We start from the raw sequence: 16,638 nt of genomic DNA on the forward strand, positions 1-16,638 counted from the left end.
TTCTTGTTTTGCTTTGCTTTGTCTCAAGAAAGAACAATTTGTTGCACTCCTCTCAATCCCTGAGACCCTAACTTGTGATGTTTACCGTTTAAATCCACGGGTTAGGCTCTTGGGAGCTGCGAGTGGTGCCTTGGCATCCTGGAAATTTGGTGGAACTTTTTTCTTTAAAGCAAAAACAAAAGAAAAAAAAGTTTGTCTGAAGTGATTGAGTGCACCTCTGAGGTTTTCATTGTTAGATGGGGTCAGGTGACCAGAAAGTGGCAGCTCCTGGATTTCTGTTAAAGTAGGTATATATTCTGTTATAAGAGCGTGTTGGCTGTTTTGTGTGTGTGTGTGTGTGTGTGTGTGTGTGTGTGTGTATTACTGGTGCCTGAGGCTTGTGGAGCTCATCTACCATGGTCTATTTCTTGAGAGCAACACGCAGTACTATCCGAGCGTAACAAGAACAGCTCAGTACCTGGTGCTTGACCTCAGAACATATCAGCTGAAGTCCCAGCATGCATCGTGCCTCCAACTTTTAAACTCAACAGTTAATCTTAAAATTGTGTCCAATTAAAATGGGCATGTGGACATGTTATACATTCAGTACTCACATGTATGTATCATATATGGCTAGGCAGTGAACACGCAGACACGGATGGGGGCAAACCAATAGTTTGGGCTAAAATATTAATAGGCTAAAAATTCTACTCTTGCTATTCTACACGGAGGATGAAATTTACGGTGTTCATAAAGATTCAATTTGTATTACTTTGCAAGATTTAAAAAAATAAGAGGAGCGATGTAGCCTTCTTGCTGGGCATCTGTTTTAAAATGTTATAAACCGGGAGTTTAAAAGTAATAGGGATTAGACATATATTTTCTAAATACATGAATGGAAAGAAATAACAACAGCACACACACATGCAATTGTTGTATCTTTGGGGAGTAATCAATGCCCATTATTCTTCATTTAAAGGTTAGAAAAAATTTATCAGGATTTAAATTCAATCTAACAAAGTTATTTATAACACCAAACTGTACATTGAAAATAATCTTCTCTTAAGATAATTGTTTACCTAGTTTGCAGTTTTTTGAAAACGTAACTTTTCATGACAGAATAATTTTAGTGATTCAGATCTATCTCATAGTTGAAGAGAAACAGTAACTTACCTTTCCTTTGTTGTGAAAAATTCCAATATACAATTTTATTTAAACAGTTTTCTCCTTGGGCCAACATTTATCTTCTATTTTTAGAAAATACCTAAATCAGTCCCGACTTCAAATGCTTTCTTCTTTTAAAGACTCTATATTGGCTGTAACCTTATTTTATACGTGTAGTCAAAGGTTAAGGAAACTGTTCTTTTCCTGTGTTTTTTTTTTTAAGTGTTTATTGCAATTTCAGTCATTGACTCCAAATCGTAGTCAAGAAACCATTTTGTATCAGAAAACTGAATCGAGAAAATGAACCGTGCACCATGTCTTTTGTTGAGACCTCTTGTGTAGTTGTACTATTTAAATATTACTTTCCAGCCTTTGGTAGCCTGAATATGCTTCAGAGAAAAGAGTTACTTGATTTTCAAGTCATCCTTTGGTTTCTGCACAATGGATTAATGATTTTTCCCCATCTTAGCAGACGTGTGTGCATAGGTATTTGGAAATTATGGAAAGGGATCTATTTAACTTATGGATATATAGTACCACATGATTCGTATCAAATATTTGCAAAACATTTGGTGTTTTACTAAGTCACAATATATCTGCAGTTAATTCTATGAAAATGTATGCATGGGCCAATAAAAACATGCTGGATATCATTCTTCTGTGATTTTAAAGGGTAACAGGATAGTAATTTAATACAAGTGATACAGTTTGTATTCCAGGGCACTCTTTTGGTTTTTTACGTGTTTTCGAGTGGATTGTTCATGCCCTGAGGTTGCTATCACAACTGATCACACGGGCATTTAGGAGTGCACAACGACACACAGGATTTTGTATTTCAGCAGGGGACTGCTCCAGTATAAGGGCAGGTTTCTCAACACCCCTTCTTCCTCACCAAGCCCATCAGCGAAGTTCAGTGAAATGAATAACATAATTGGTGGTTGGTTCAATCACTACCAGTCTAGACTAGCCCAGACGCATCAATTAGAGAGAGCTGTCTTTTAAAGGGGGAGCGCAACCGAAACAAGCAGGGCATTATTGATACTGATCTTTAAAAGTGCAAATCCAGCTTGGCAGATAAAAAAAAAAAATAAGGCGGGGAATTGAGGGGGGGCAGTTTGCGTTGCGGGAAGAAAAGAAAAAGACGTGAACTGGAGCTTTCGGACACAGAAGGACAGGAAGCTTGAGAGAAAAGGAGCGTATAATGAGTGCAATGCAATGCAGCACCTCCTTGGAATACACAGTTACAATTCAGTTCACAGGGCATACTGGTTCACCATATTTTTAACTAGATTCTCCCCCTCCTCCTTTTTTTTAATTCCTTTTTTTTTTTTTTTGCCTCTGTTTCCAAAGAAGTGCCAGCTCAAAACCAATGCAGTTGGAAATTTAACAGCTCTAGGAAGCTCTACTGAGAAGAAAGCCAAGTAATACGAACCAGCCAAAACTCCTTTTGCAACATTTTTCCCCAAAAGAAAAACACAGAAGATGTTTATTTTTGAGTCTCTAATTCTACCTTTAAAAAAAAAAATCAACTGTACTAATGAACAGTACTCATTTTAAATCCAGCACCTGGGAGCTAATTTTATGGGCAAGACACCTTTAGGTAAACAGTTTTCTGTCGAATACAGTAAAATGATGAAGAACGTAACAAAAGGCTTTGGTAATTTGGTGTGGGGGGGTGGTTTTTGATGGAGAAATAACAGATGATTTAGAAAGCGTTAGGAACACATCAAGCCCCAGGGAAAGAAAATGTTTGATTGGTATTAATTAAAACACTGCTAATATATTCTAATAAAATCAAATTTAACATTCTAAACTAATCCGCTTGGTATGTCAAAGGAAAAGAAAAGTATTATCTTATTTGCATCTCTGCCATCCAAATGCATTTGCTCATTCAGCAGAATTAATTTTTATCACCAGCCTGTTTAATCTCCTCACAGATTTAGTCAAACTTATTCTTTCATACTAAAAAGGATCAGGGGAGGGAATCCATGGAAGGTATTGGGAAGACTAGCGACTGTATTTAGCACTGGCTTTATATTTTACCATGTCCTTTTCTCTTCATTTGCTGTAGTGGGGTGTGGAGGAACCGTGAGACTGCGGGGGGGGTGATGGATGGTTAATTTTCCTCTCTTTCTCTTCTACCTACCGGGTTATTTGGCCATTTCCGTTGCCAAATTATTTGAGTGGCCTTTATTTACATGACTGATGTTGCCCGTTGATTAATATCTCATTTATTTCTAATTTCAGAATCTATTTTATTACAAATTACTGATGCAAAAAAAAAAAAAGGCTCTCACGCCACATGCCAATTGCTTCTTCTCAATTATTTGCAACTGTGGTCCCCCTAAGAGAAAGTGGGGAGGTGAATGTAAAATTTTATTCACTAAGAACTGAGTTCTTTGTTTCATTTTTTTAAGTCAAAATTTCTACAGAAAAATGTATATTTTCTGAAACGGCGGGTTTCGTGCCCTTTATTGTTAAACTCTCACAATGGGTAAAACTGTCCCCAAATGACATCATAGCCAAAATGTTACTCCTCTCATGAGTCTCTCATGACTATGATATCATGTAAATATGTGCCCAACACAAAAAATGAATGGGCCAGAAATATTGAGGGCCACATTTGTGTATTTCGTAAGTGTGGAATTCTGCCCAGTCTCAAGGAGATGGAAACTACCAGACTACAGTCCTGATGATACTGCCTTTTTTGCTCCATTGCCTTTTTCAGTTCTTCAACATAAAAGAGCAATCGCAGTTCAGTTTCACATGTATTGTTCTATAATCCAGGCAATAAATGCTAATTAGTAATGCTCAAGGATCCGACCATTCAGAGTAATTATCATAATTTACTTCTTCCTTGTTAAAGACATTCCTTGCTGATTAAAAAAAAAAAAAAATTAAATCGCTTTCCCATTGCACCGCAGTGGAAATGCACTGGAGAGATGTCCAAGGTATAGTAATATCGTTCTGGCTGCCTTCGAAGTCACCGACATGTGCCTCTTAGCTTATTCCAAATGGATTTGCAACTTAATTTCTAAAAAGAGATTCATGTAAATGCATAAAGTTTTGCATGTGCCCCAGGAATGTATGATTTTATTTTACAAACCCTAAGGCTCCTCCTTCCCGGCCCACCCCCTTTCTAAAACCACTTACTGAGCAGAACAAAGGAAACTGCTAACTATAGAGACATCATTAAGTGTGAACAGCAACAGCATGATGAAGTATGTGATATGACAACATATTTCATTGCACAAAAGTGCAGATAATTAAATAATTCAATAGTAACCCTGACTAATTAGCAGAAAGATCTTTAAGGAGGAATCAAGAAAATGGATCCAATCAACTTGAATAATATGCTCCATTCTCCAAGATCACAAATACATATTTGGTTATTTGATAATTGATTGATTCATACAGAAAATGAGGACAAAAGCCTGTTCCTCAAAATGGAGCTTTGATCTAGCATCCTCTTTAGGACAAATTAATCCTGTGTTCTAGAAGAGCAGAATTTAATGTAGGGCTCTCTGTTTTCAGTCAAAGGTGTAATCCTCTGTTCGGTTGCACATTTCTCATTTATCTGGTGTTCTAAAAATTCATCAACCCCTTTGCTTTTCATATCATTGCCTCAGAATATATGTATGAACCCCCCACACACACACAATTTCTAATGAGGGTCGTGTTTAAGTTTGCTTCTTCTTGCTTGAAGCAAATAAGGATCGTATGCACAGAAGGCATAGATAGGATAAATAACCATGCTGAATATTATATTTGGTGGAATCGCCCCCCTCCCTTGCTTAATCTATTAAGGTAATAGTCCTAGTTTCATTGTTCATTGGTCCTTTCAGGGAGAGTTTCGGCTTTTACTTGAGGGTTGTAAGCACATTAGAGGAATAATTCCCTCTGGATACTATAGAGAAGGAGCCACCTGCAAAATGTTGATGCTGTTATTGAAATCTCAAGTGGAATCAGCTTTCAAAAAATTAGATATTAGATGCATCCGATATAATTTGCAATGTGTAATTATACTAATGTGCATATAGTTGTGTGTTGCTTTACATGTTGCCTACTTGAGGTTTTTTTTTTTCATGGGCATTTCTCATCATTTGAAATGGCTCCTGAGTAGAATGTTCTTAAAATCAGCTTTCAAAAAAAGTCCTTGCTAATTATTATAAGAAGACAAGGGCTCTATGGTCTGTGTTCTCGTGCAAGAATGAATGAATGTGTGTGACCCAGATATTGGAAAGTAATGATCTCTAAGAGGGTTGTCATTGTGGACACTTGAATTAGTTGTAAAATATTGCCTGCTCTTGACTGATTTAGTCTTCATCTAGACTTTGGACAATTTGTGAAGTAATGGAGAATATTAGAATAGTAAATCTTATTCATAAGAAATCCATTTCCTTTACTGGGATGAGATAAAATGCCAGGGAAATGGTTTTAGGCAGAGATCATTTTAATTTAATCAAAGTAACCAAAATCGTAACAGTAATAAACAACTTATTTTCTCTTTTTCCTCCATTTTGCATGGCGCATGCTGAATCACTGAAACTCTGCCTTAGCTCATTTACACACTAACATCAACTTCCCTTTTGGTGTCTCGACATGGTATTCCATTGGACTGAAGACCCCCTCCCCACCAAGGAGCTAGCCCCCGAAGATCTAGCTATTAAGGAAAATCCCAGGCAGTGAAACAGTGAGTTGATTGGTCAGCCTGGTGCTTGGCACTTGCTATATGCTCAGTAGGTGAAGATGCTCTGATGCAAATTTGGAGAATCATTACCATCAGATCACAGAGGGACCCTGAGCAAGGCTACTCAAGGGTCCCAATTTATGCTTCTATGTTTGGGAGACAAAAAGGATTCCAAGGGAGGCTCACGTTGAGATGATACAAGATATTACTCATTCCAATTAAGTAGGCAGAGGCCCCAAAGAAGGCTGATTTGTTAAACATTTGACTCATAATAGACACCAAAATACGGTGGTTCATATTTTCATACTATTTACTGTGCAAAATTCATTTTAATGATGGGGCCCATGTTATAAAGGGGGCATTTCACATGGACTGTATCCATACAACACCAAAGCAATGCATTGTTTTACTTTTCATTTGCTCATGTATACAAGGACTTTCCATTATTATGCTACCCAAAGGAGTCACCCAAAAATTGTGCGCAGTGTACTTCCTTACTCCAGTAACATTTTCATTTATTCACAAATGAGTATTAAGATACACATGTGTATCAAGAGCTTAGCACCCCACCTTCCCAAACCCTGTTCACAAAATACTGAGTTCTAAAATCTGTAAGATACATTTTTAATTTCTCATCCAGGATCAGTTGTTGTATGCTTGGTCAGAACAGAAAAATACCTGTTAACGGTATGTAACACTGGGTTATTTATTCGGTTTTAGAAAACAAATATACCTGCCATCTAGAGACCCATCTTCAATGTATCCAGAGTTTAGGGCAGATCTGTGGCAGTAAATCAGTGATATGGGGTAGTATATCCCTTTTGCTGTGCTTAACTCATTCTGCATCTTCATTGTGCTGGCATAATGAAGAGGCTGACAATAAAGGCTTTAGTTAAATTAAAATCCACCTGCAAAGTATATTTCATTCATAACAACTTTCGTAGAATAAAAGAAACATTAATACAGCTCTCCCCAAATATCCTTATCTGCACAATGAGTGGGTTGGATTAGTTGGTCTCTAAATGTTTTTACAGCTTTAAGAATTTTCGAAGCTACTCTAAAATACAGAAATAGAAGAACAACTCCAGGGCCCTTGAATCCGAAGTCCGTTTGTACCAACAGTTGTTGGTTTTAAAGTTATATTTGATTCCACCTCCAGGTGCTTTATTTACTAATATATTTTGCCTTGCTGCTAAAACAGTAAGGGCTGAAGTTCATTTTCAGGAAGGGCAGTGACAAAAACGAGGAACAGCTGAAGAATGAAAAAAGCTACGCAGTGGGAGAAGGAAATTCTTGATCTGACTTCTAAGCCCATGTCCTTCAGCATTAACACAGAAGGAACCCAGACAAGCACCTGCCTTTCTATTTTAAGACCATATTCTTTGGTCCTTCTGCCTTCATTTAATTTCTTGCAGCTTGGTTTTGTTTTACCCCATTGGGTTGACGCCTTTGAGTTTCACGTTTCCCTTTCCATTCGATTCATCTGAATCATGTTAATATTCCCTTCAAAACCCACAACAGTCACATTAACACACCACGCTTCCCAAATTAAATCTTAACATGTTCAAAACCTCCTGAAAATTGCCCCTGCCCTATTTTCTAAAGCCACTCCGAGTGTATAATCTCTTCTTGAATTAAGCAAACCTGCTCTCCTGGCTTCCAGGTCTTTGAATGTGCTCGCACCCTGCTTTCCTCTCTGCACACTCTGTCTCTCTGCCACTTGTACATTTCAGAAACCTTTCTCTTCCCTCTTTCTTTCTCTCCCTCCTTCCACCTCCATTCTGTCTCCCTCTCTCCCTCCCTCCCTTCTTCTTTCTTTCCTTCCTTCCTTCTTCCTTTTCTCCCTTCCTCCCTCCCTTTTGTTCTTGCTTTCCTTCTTTCTTCCACTGGGCACAATGTGTCATGCTCTGAGCCAGGTACTAGAAATACAAAGACAAATACGAGGAACTGACATTAACTCCTAACAATTCCAGTGACTTCGTTCACCTCTGTGTTGCTGCACTTCTGTCTCCACAATCATTTTATTTTGCCTTTAGTCTTTAGATTTCTTTGAATTTGTCCTTAATGTCATGTGTTCTTCTGTTGTTTTCCTCCGTGTCCTATTTCAGTAAGTTGCCTGTTGGATAAACCTGAAGCTTTTCTTACGGAGCATTTTCTCCCAGAGTGATTAGCGTGGGGTGCTCACACACTCAAGCAGCGCTGTTCCTTGACTGATTCTCCAGCGAAGTGAACAGTGAGAGAGCATTACATCTTTGTGGTGATGCAGCATTTCATGTGTACTTAGAAATAGCATGGCCCCCAAAGTATCCTTATGTTTACTTATTTCTATCAAAGAGTCAATGTGATAACTTTCTGTGACATGTTCTGTTATTTTTTTAGTTGTGTTGATGTTCCTTTCAGCTGGTCCTATAGCCCCCCTCCTCAGGAAGGTCTCCCCAGTGAAAAGAGATAAACGGCACTGGACACAGCTGCACTGAGGGACGCTCAAGCCAACTGTGGGAAGTTGAAACAAAGGAAGTGATCACCTGAAGACACCTCTCCTGCTAAGCAGCACCCCCAAATGGTGCAATTTCAGGAAATAGAACTCCCAGAACACGAGGCAATCTTTTCAAGAAACAGAAAAAACTTCACAGTGACATCTAGATTTCTAAAGAGCCAAGGACTTTCCCTTCCTCGTGTGTATTCCTCTGTTTGTATTTTAATTCAGTGTGACATTCATTTCTAAAATATTTCCGTGGTATGGATATGCTTATTAATGCACCAATTTTTAAAATAGAAAATCACACAAATGTGTTCATGTTTTAAGGAACAAAATTAATGCTATAAGTAGGTTGATTTTTAGCCACACACGGTTTGATCTGAAGAGTGACCTAAAGGAATATAAAGTACTTTTGAAATAACAAGGTAGTCAGAGGCAATCCAAAGGCTAAATAATGGTGGAAACTCATAAGGCAGCCGAGAAATACCACAGGATCCCACCTGACACCAAACAATGAACTATTCTTTTAATCAAGCAAGCTAGGTTCTGTAAGACATGGTCACTGCCTCTAAGGAGTGTAAATCTAGTTCTTCAGAGATACATAAACTTTTGAAAAGATAGCAACAACTCAGGTCTATAGATGTTAAGACCACAACAAAACAGAAGATATAAACAAAGAGCTCAGAGGCGGTCGCCATTATCTGGGCAAAACTAGTCTGTTTAGGGAAGAAAGTTCCTAAAGGAGGAAAATACAAGATGAATCTTAAAGAATGTTAAGGATTTAGGGGCACCTGGCTGGCTCAGTTGGTAGAGCGTGAGACTCTTAATCTCAGGGTTGTGAGTTTAAGTCCCACATTGGGCATGGAGCCTACTTAAAAAAAAAGAAGAATATTAAAGATTTAGATAAAAGGAAAGGAAAGAGAAAATAGAGTCCTTTAAATGAATGCAGTATTGTGAGCAAAACCATGGAGGAAGGAATCTAAGTGGTGAATTTAGGGAATTATGAATATGCATGTCTAGTTGACATTCAGTACCAGTGTATATACACATACACGGTAAGGACTTCACACACACACTTCCCTTTTCTCACCCTGGGTGTCACCTAGAATTATCATCGTATTTCTTTGCCATTAAAGCAAGTGACAGTGATTGGTGGTAATATGAGAACTTATGATTTTTTTCTGTTAACTTAGTAATTGGTATTTATTGAGTTCTTACTGTATGTTAAGCATTTTACATAGGAACTCACTTAAGCCTGCAACTCAGAACAACCCGCATAATGGTATTATTATCCCTGTTTTAAAGATAAGGTTTAATGAGGTCAAGTAACTTGCCAAACTGCCATATACAGGGTTCACATTCAGAACTGTGATTACAAAGTTCATGATCTAAAGCACTAAGTCACAATATTGTGATCAATGTAGCAATATTACCACTTGAATATTCCTTGATAGTTTTTTACGGTAAACAAACAGCTATGTCATTCAGTTATCCCCTCAATTTTTTCAGTTTTCTGCTCAAATCACGTTAGAATAATGGAAAGAATTTTCATGATAGATAATTGAAAGAATTGGGAAATAGAGCTTATCAGCATGTTAGGCTTTCGTTTTGGTTTTTATTGTTTTTTGCCAGACGTTGAGGAAATTGTTCACTGTGTTCTGCATGAAATCTCAAATTTTTGAGAATTAAAAAGACAGGGGGGCACTTAAAGCTCATCTGTTGTAATGTGCTTTTCTACAGATGACAAATCAAAGTTAGAGCAACTTACAGAAGATCACACATTTGCATTTGGCAGAGCTAGGTCCAGACACTAGGCTGCCCAGTCTCCTCTCAGAGGCTCTTAAACTACTCCACCCTGCCTAAATGAAGGATGACCTTGAATTTGATCAAGGGAAGCATTCTCTCTGGGTGATTAGGGAGCACCACACCTAGTAGATTATTTCAATTTTGCTCCTCTTTGGCTTCCCACCTCAATGTGAAAAATAGCCAGTTATGAACTAACATCTTTTGATGCAGCAATTGTCAATGATCCATCCCCAGAGAACACATAATGGCTCAAGTTATGTGTATAATGTCTTCAATGATATCCTTATTTGGAATTCTTAGCTCACCTAAATAAACCAGATCTTCTAATGAGCATTTTCTTACCCAATTTTATGCACAGTATGTATTTGTAAGTGCTTCTGCATGAATATTTATACATGACTGTTTCAATAGTCCTTATGTTTTTGAAAATATCAATGGTTATTTGCTATTTTAATCCTCACTTATCCATGCAACTACCTCAAGAATACTTCAGCCCTAAAAAGCTAGAATTGAGGAAATCTCACTCTTCTTTACCAGCTCCTTTGCATTTAGTTAGCATTTAGTGATGATTAATAAAGTGGTCAGCTAGATCACACAGAGGTTCAGTAGGCAATTCCGTCTTGAAGAAGTCAGTTAAGCTGGGTCTACTTAAGGACAAACATCTAGACATTTGGAAGTACCTGAATATTTGACTGTTGTAAATTTCCACATAAAAATCTGGCATTGTCCGACATAGACCTCCTTGTGGCTCGGGTCGTCCTGTTTTCAAAATGATTATTATTTGGCCACATCTCACACAGTTCTCATTAAGTGAGTTCATAAATAAACAGGGTTGTATTTTTTTTTAAAGAGTAGCCAAGCACAAAATGTGACTTTGTTGACATTTTATGAGACTGTCATATGTCCCTTGAATCCCCAATAAAAGCAATGTTGTATCAACTGTGAACCTGTGTTGATTTCTTGGAAGAGTATGCTCTCCTAATTTGTTTGTCTTCCCTAGTGTATATCAAAGCTAATTTCAGGATCCACGAGGAGCAGTTGATCTGATGTGATGGGAAAAACTTAAATTTAGAGACCATTTCTACAATCCTATATTGGCCTTTCAATAAACAGCACTATCATCTACCCAGGTCAGAAAGCAAGGTGTGGTCGTTGTCTTTTCTGCTTCCACCTGTCATGGCCAATCAGTCAGGACAATCAATTAGATTTTTCTCTTCTGTTTGCAAATACGTCTGCTTCTCTTCATCTTGTGTGCGACTGTTAAGACAGCCCTCATTTCTCACCTGGACTACTGAGTCATGCCTCTAGTTTTTCCCTCCACACTGCCAGCCAGCAGCCAGGGAAATCTCTCTAAACCACAGACATGATCATATCATTCCACAGTTTCAAACTTTTCACCAGCTTTCCATTGACCTTGGAATATTGTGACACCTAAAGCCCTTCATATCCTGGATCCTGGCCCCAACATTCCTGTCTGGACTCCTCAGGTGCCCATCTGCCACTGCTTTCCTAGGTTCTTGCCATACCTCTTTGCCATTTCTTAATGTTCTCTTTACCTCTGGGCTTTCTCACACACCTAAACCTTCTGCTTAGTACTCTTGCCACTACCCTTCCAGACGCATCTCTTGTCCTTCAGGTCTCATTCTGGAAGTCACTTCCTCTTGGAAATTTCCACCCCAGTTCATCACTACCTCTACCTAGGACGGGCTTCTTCACGTAGGAGCTTTCCTAGCCTTCTGTGCTTACTTCATATTAGCACTTATCATCCAGATTATGATAATTTATATGCCAATCTCCTCCGTTTGAATGTGAAATTCTAGACCTGCCTTAATGGATAGGGGAGCCACTTGCCAGAGGCGGCTACTGCAATTTAAATTCACTAATATTGAAGAAAATTAAAAATTCGGTTCCTCAGTTGCACTCGCCATCTCTCAAGTGCTCAGTAGTCAGATGTGACTAGTGGCCACCCTGTTGAACAGCACAAATATAGAACAATTCTATCATCGATAAAGTTCTATTGGATAATACTGTTCTGAAAGGCAAGTATTATGTTTGTCTGTCATTTCATCCCCTAGACTTGTAGCCTTTTTAAACTGGAATTTGTCATCTGAACCACAGAGCAAAAACATTAAGTGAGTGGCTATTTTTTTTTCAATTTTCCCAAGGATGATATATAACAAAAACTATACTATATGCATAGGAAGGAAATTAATTCATTACATGGTAAGATGCCCAGGATAGAGAGGTTTAATTCTAGTATAAAACCCTCACTGAGAAGGTCTATGACGGGCTGTCATAGTGTGTGCAATGTAAGTACTTCATAATTAACTGCCGAATGAATGAATGACACATCTGGATTCTTAGGCATTTCATTTTATTCATTTTCATCTAGATGTGTGGAGTCATGTAAGAGACACATCTTTAGATTCCCAAGGGCCTTTTCTCTGGAGGATGTGGTGATAGATAATTTCCTCACTTTCATCTCAAGGATAGTTGAATTGTATCAGTGCAATGGGATTACCCATTCATTCACTTTCCTTCATTGTTTACACTGGCAACTAATAGTAGAGAATTGAGTCACTATTCAGTGAATAAGATCAAAATGATAATGATCAAAGTAGCTACCAGATTTGATAAGCCCTATTTCTTTTAGGAATTGGCCAAAGTGCGCTAAAAATGTTGATCATTTCCTGAGCACCTACTATGTCCCAGACATTTTGTTAGGTCCTGAGGATACAGGAAGTAACAAGATGGACACAATTCCTGTGCTCATAATGAAGCATTCATATTATTTCAGTTCCTCTCCCTGCCTTGTACCCAAAGCAGGAGTTCTTAATGTTGGTTGCATATTGTAACCACCTGGGGAGTTTAAAAAATATGGATACCTGGGTCTTTCTTCAAAAGGCTCTGATTTAACTGGTGTGAGGTATGGCCTGGAACTGGGATTCTCTTAAGGCTCCCCGTATGATTGTAAGGTGCAACCAAAGTTGAGAACTATTAATTTATGAGGACATAATCTTGGAGTGAGCTCAAAGATTAAGAACTTTTGGTATTGATAACCTATTCAAATCAAAAAGAGAAACTTTAAAAATCATCTAATATATCTAAATTCTACTCTTTAGTCCTCAGAATATAAGCTGGTACTTAAGAGTCACTAAGGTGTCCTGGTTGAACAGCCAGTTCATGACTGAGATAAGACATGACCCTGGGTTTCTGACTCTTAACACCATGCTCTTTTGTCCCACTAAGCTGTCTCAGGGAAATAGAAAATATAATTATCTTGAAGCCAAGAGACAACAAACTTCTACTTGTGGTCATGCTTTTTTAAAGCAAGAATTGAATTTGGACCAATTTGAATCCCATGTACTCAAATTTTCTTGCTAATCAAATGTGAGCAGTATAGATTTATTTTGTTAGAGTACAACGTCTTTTCTGGGAATATACACAACATTATATATATGTATGTGTATATATATATATATACACACATATCACTATAAAGAGAGAGCTCAGGTTCCCAGGGGCCTAACCACAGTCTTACAAATTCAAAAAATCAGTATGCATATGTTCAACTCCACACATCACTAGGAAGGACCCTTTGCCTTTAAACTTGAACTCCTTAACAGTAAAAATGATAGTAGGAGGAGAAAATAAGAGTGCATTGTGCTCTCACGTTCTCTGTCCCCACCCCCACCTTGTTACAGGACATTCCATTGAGTTTAACATTTCACAGCACAGGTAAAAATTTCCAGTCTGGCCCCATGAGAAAAGCAGACTCTGAAAAATAACTGCCATTAAAAAAAAGTTATCCCTCTTCACAAGCACCACTCCCCATTTGTAGATGTTGCTCATAGATCAAGAGAATCCAGGAACCAGAGTCCACTCTTCTCCGTCCATACAAGACCACGTAGTGAAAATGTGCCTTTCCTTTTTTTTTTTTTTTAAGATTTTATTTATTTATTTGAGACAGAGAGAATGAGAGAGACAGAGAGCACATGAGAGGGGGAAGGGTCAGAGGGAGAAGCAGGCTCCCTGCCGAGCAGGGAGCCCGATGTGGGACTCGATCCCGGGACTCCAGGATCATGACCTGAGCCGAAGGCAGTCGCTTAACCAACTGAGCCACCCAGGCGCCCTGTGCCTTTCCTTTTTATAAGGTATCAGAATAAAACTCATGTTCACGTAGTTCCTTCGAAACATATTTCAGTGTTTGAGAGCCTCCACAGTTGGGAAATTCTGTTTTATTTCGATCCCAAATCCCTCATGCTATAGTTTAATCCCATTTTCTGTTGTTCCCTGTGGAGAGAAAGAACAGCTGGTCTCCATTCTCTCTAAACTCAATCCCTTCATGTCCTTAAAGACACCTACCTCCCAGCCTTCTCTTCTCTGGAATAAATAATAACAGTTTCCATCAGGAAAATGTCTCTCTTGGAGTGTGAATATCCGCTGCCATATCGCATATATTCATGCTTATCACATAATGTTCATAACCAAAACAAGCCAAGGCCAAGAGCAAAAACAAGCAAATGTATCATTGTTTTCATGAATGAAGTTACAGATTCAATAATAGATGCTGAATACATAGCTGTGAATGATAATCTTCCAATAATTATATGCCAAAATTATCATAATTTCTTTTAGAAAGTATTGGCAATCTGTTGCTTTTGGAGAGGTGAATTAAAAATTCGACGATTGGGTTTCAATTTCTTTTATGCAAGTTCTCTCTGTGCCCTGCAATGGAATATTCCATTCAGCATTCCACAGCAGGAGCCACCATTGCTTTGACAAAAATAGATACAGTATTGGAACATTCAGTCAATGGAGTAATCCAATTGTCTGAACATTCTTTTCTGCTTTGTCATTTACATTTTAATAAATCCCAGAATATGTCAAGCTGTATCGAGTTGTACCAAGTGTAGCTAATAACATGCAGTTACCAGATGCAATGAGGAAATCATAACATGCAAGCCCTGAAATGCATCAACATTTGGTTTGTGTATATTTTTAGGTTCCAACATTTTAAATAGGGATACTCTTAAAAATAAAAAATGGATATTTAGCAAAATCCTTGCTATTATCAACATTCTGTTAGTATATTCGGTTTTCATAAAGGAAGCTGTGGGGAGAGGATGCTGTACTTAATTGATCTAGGAATGCTGGCATCTCTTAACCACAATGATGACACTGTATAGCTAGCAAAATGTGGAATGTTAAATTATCATCTTATGCCCATTTTTCTCCAGTTCGCTGTGTCTCCATTCAGGAGGCTCAGATAATCACATTTTAAAGTCACTTGACATTTCACAATGCCAAGATTTCAGGCAAACCAGTCCTGAAAAAGATTGTGTGTGTGTGTGTGTGTGTGTGTGTGAGATTATTATTACCTTCTATGCATAACTTACCCCGTGCATATAGTGACCACCAACTGATTCAACACCTTGAGAAATTTGTTATCCTGGTTTGATTGAGCCCCCTGAATTTCACAACGTGGCAGAACTGTAAGGATAGTGGAGTGAGTCTCAGCATGTTGGGGATCCCTCAACAGGTGTGTGCTTGGAGAGGGGAGTTCTTCAAGCATGAGACTTTTCAGATTAGCTTCTACTGGTAAAAAAAAAAAAAAATCACAGGGACCCTGCATTGGGCTCCGCACTCAGTGCGGAGTCTACATGAGATTCGCGCTCTCCGTCTCCCTCTGCCTCCCACCCCCGTTTGTGCTATCTAAATAAATAAATAAATAAATAAAAATCTTTTTAAAAAATCACAGGAGACATGATGCTGAAATTTAGCTCTGGTTGTACCCTCTGTACCTAGTTACCTAAGTCACTTGAATTAGCACATCACAAAACTCTCACCTGAGACTTCTCTCAAATTCTGATTATTATTATCATCATCATTATTATTGGGATATTAGCTGCCAAAGGACCAGGGTTATTTCTTGACATCAGGTAAATCTGACTAGTGTCAAACTTGTAATAAACTCAAGGATTAAAAAGACCCTTTTGCATTTTGCTGATGCATAGAACCATTTCAGTGCTTGCCACAGAGATTGTGAGAGGTATACCACTATTACTACATGGGGTCAAGTATGGCGTTGAGGAGAATGATATCAAAGCTCAGAGCAGTGCAATGAAGAAAAAGAAAATGTGCTGGTGTTGTAATGCACAAGTGAGTTAATCAGCATTTCATGATTCCCAAAGTTTTCTCCTACTCTGCCCACAGTATAGTAACTGATAGCTTTAGTGGAAAAGTATGACCTAGCCAATAGCAGAATGGTCACAATATCTTGAAGACCTCTAGAAAAGGATCTTTTACAACTTCCCCATTCACTTAGACTATGACCAAACACTTGCTCTCTCTCATAAAGTACTATCATAACAATAGAATAATGGGTATGGCTTTGGATAACACTCCATGAACTTGAATTTATTAACTAATGATCTCAATCAACATTAGGGAGAATTTTAGAAGGCATGCCAGATAGTGAAGGTCAAAAGGCACAGCTGACAGGTTTATTTTCATGAAT

The sequence above is a fragment of the Neomonachus schauinslandi genome, chromosome 11, assembly GCF_002201575.2.
Source record: "Neomonachus schauinslandi chromosome 11, ASM220157v2, whole genome shotgun sequence".
In the NCBI taxonomy this organism is placed as follows: Eukaryota; Metazoa; Chordata; class Mammalia; order Carnivora; family Phocidae; genus Neomonachus; species Neomonachus schauinslandi.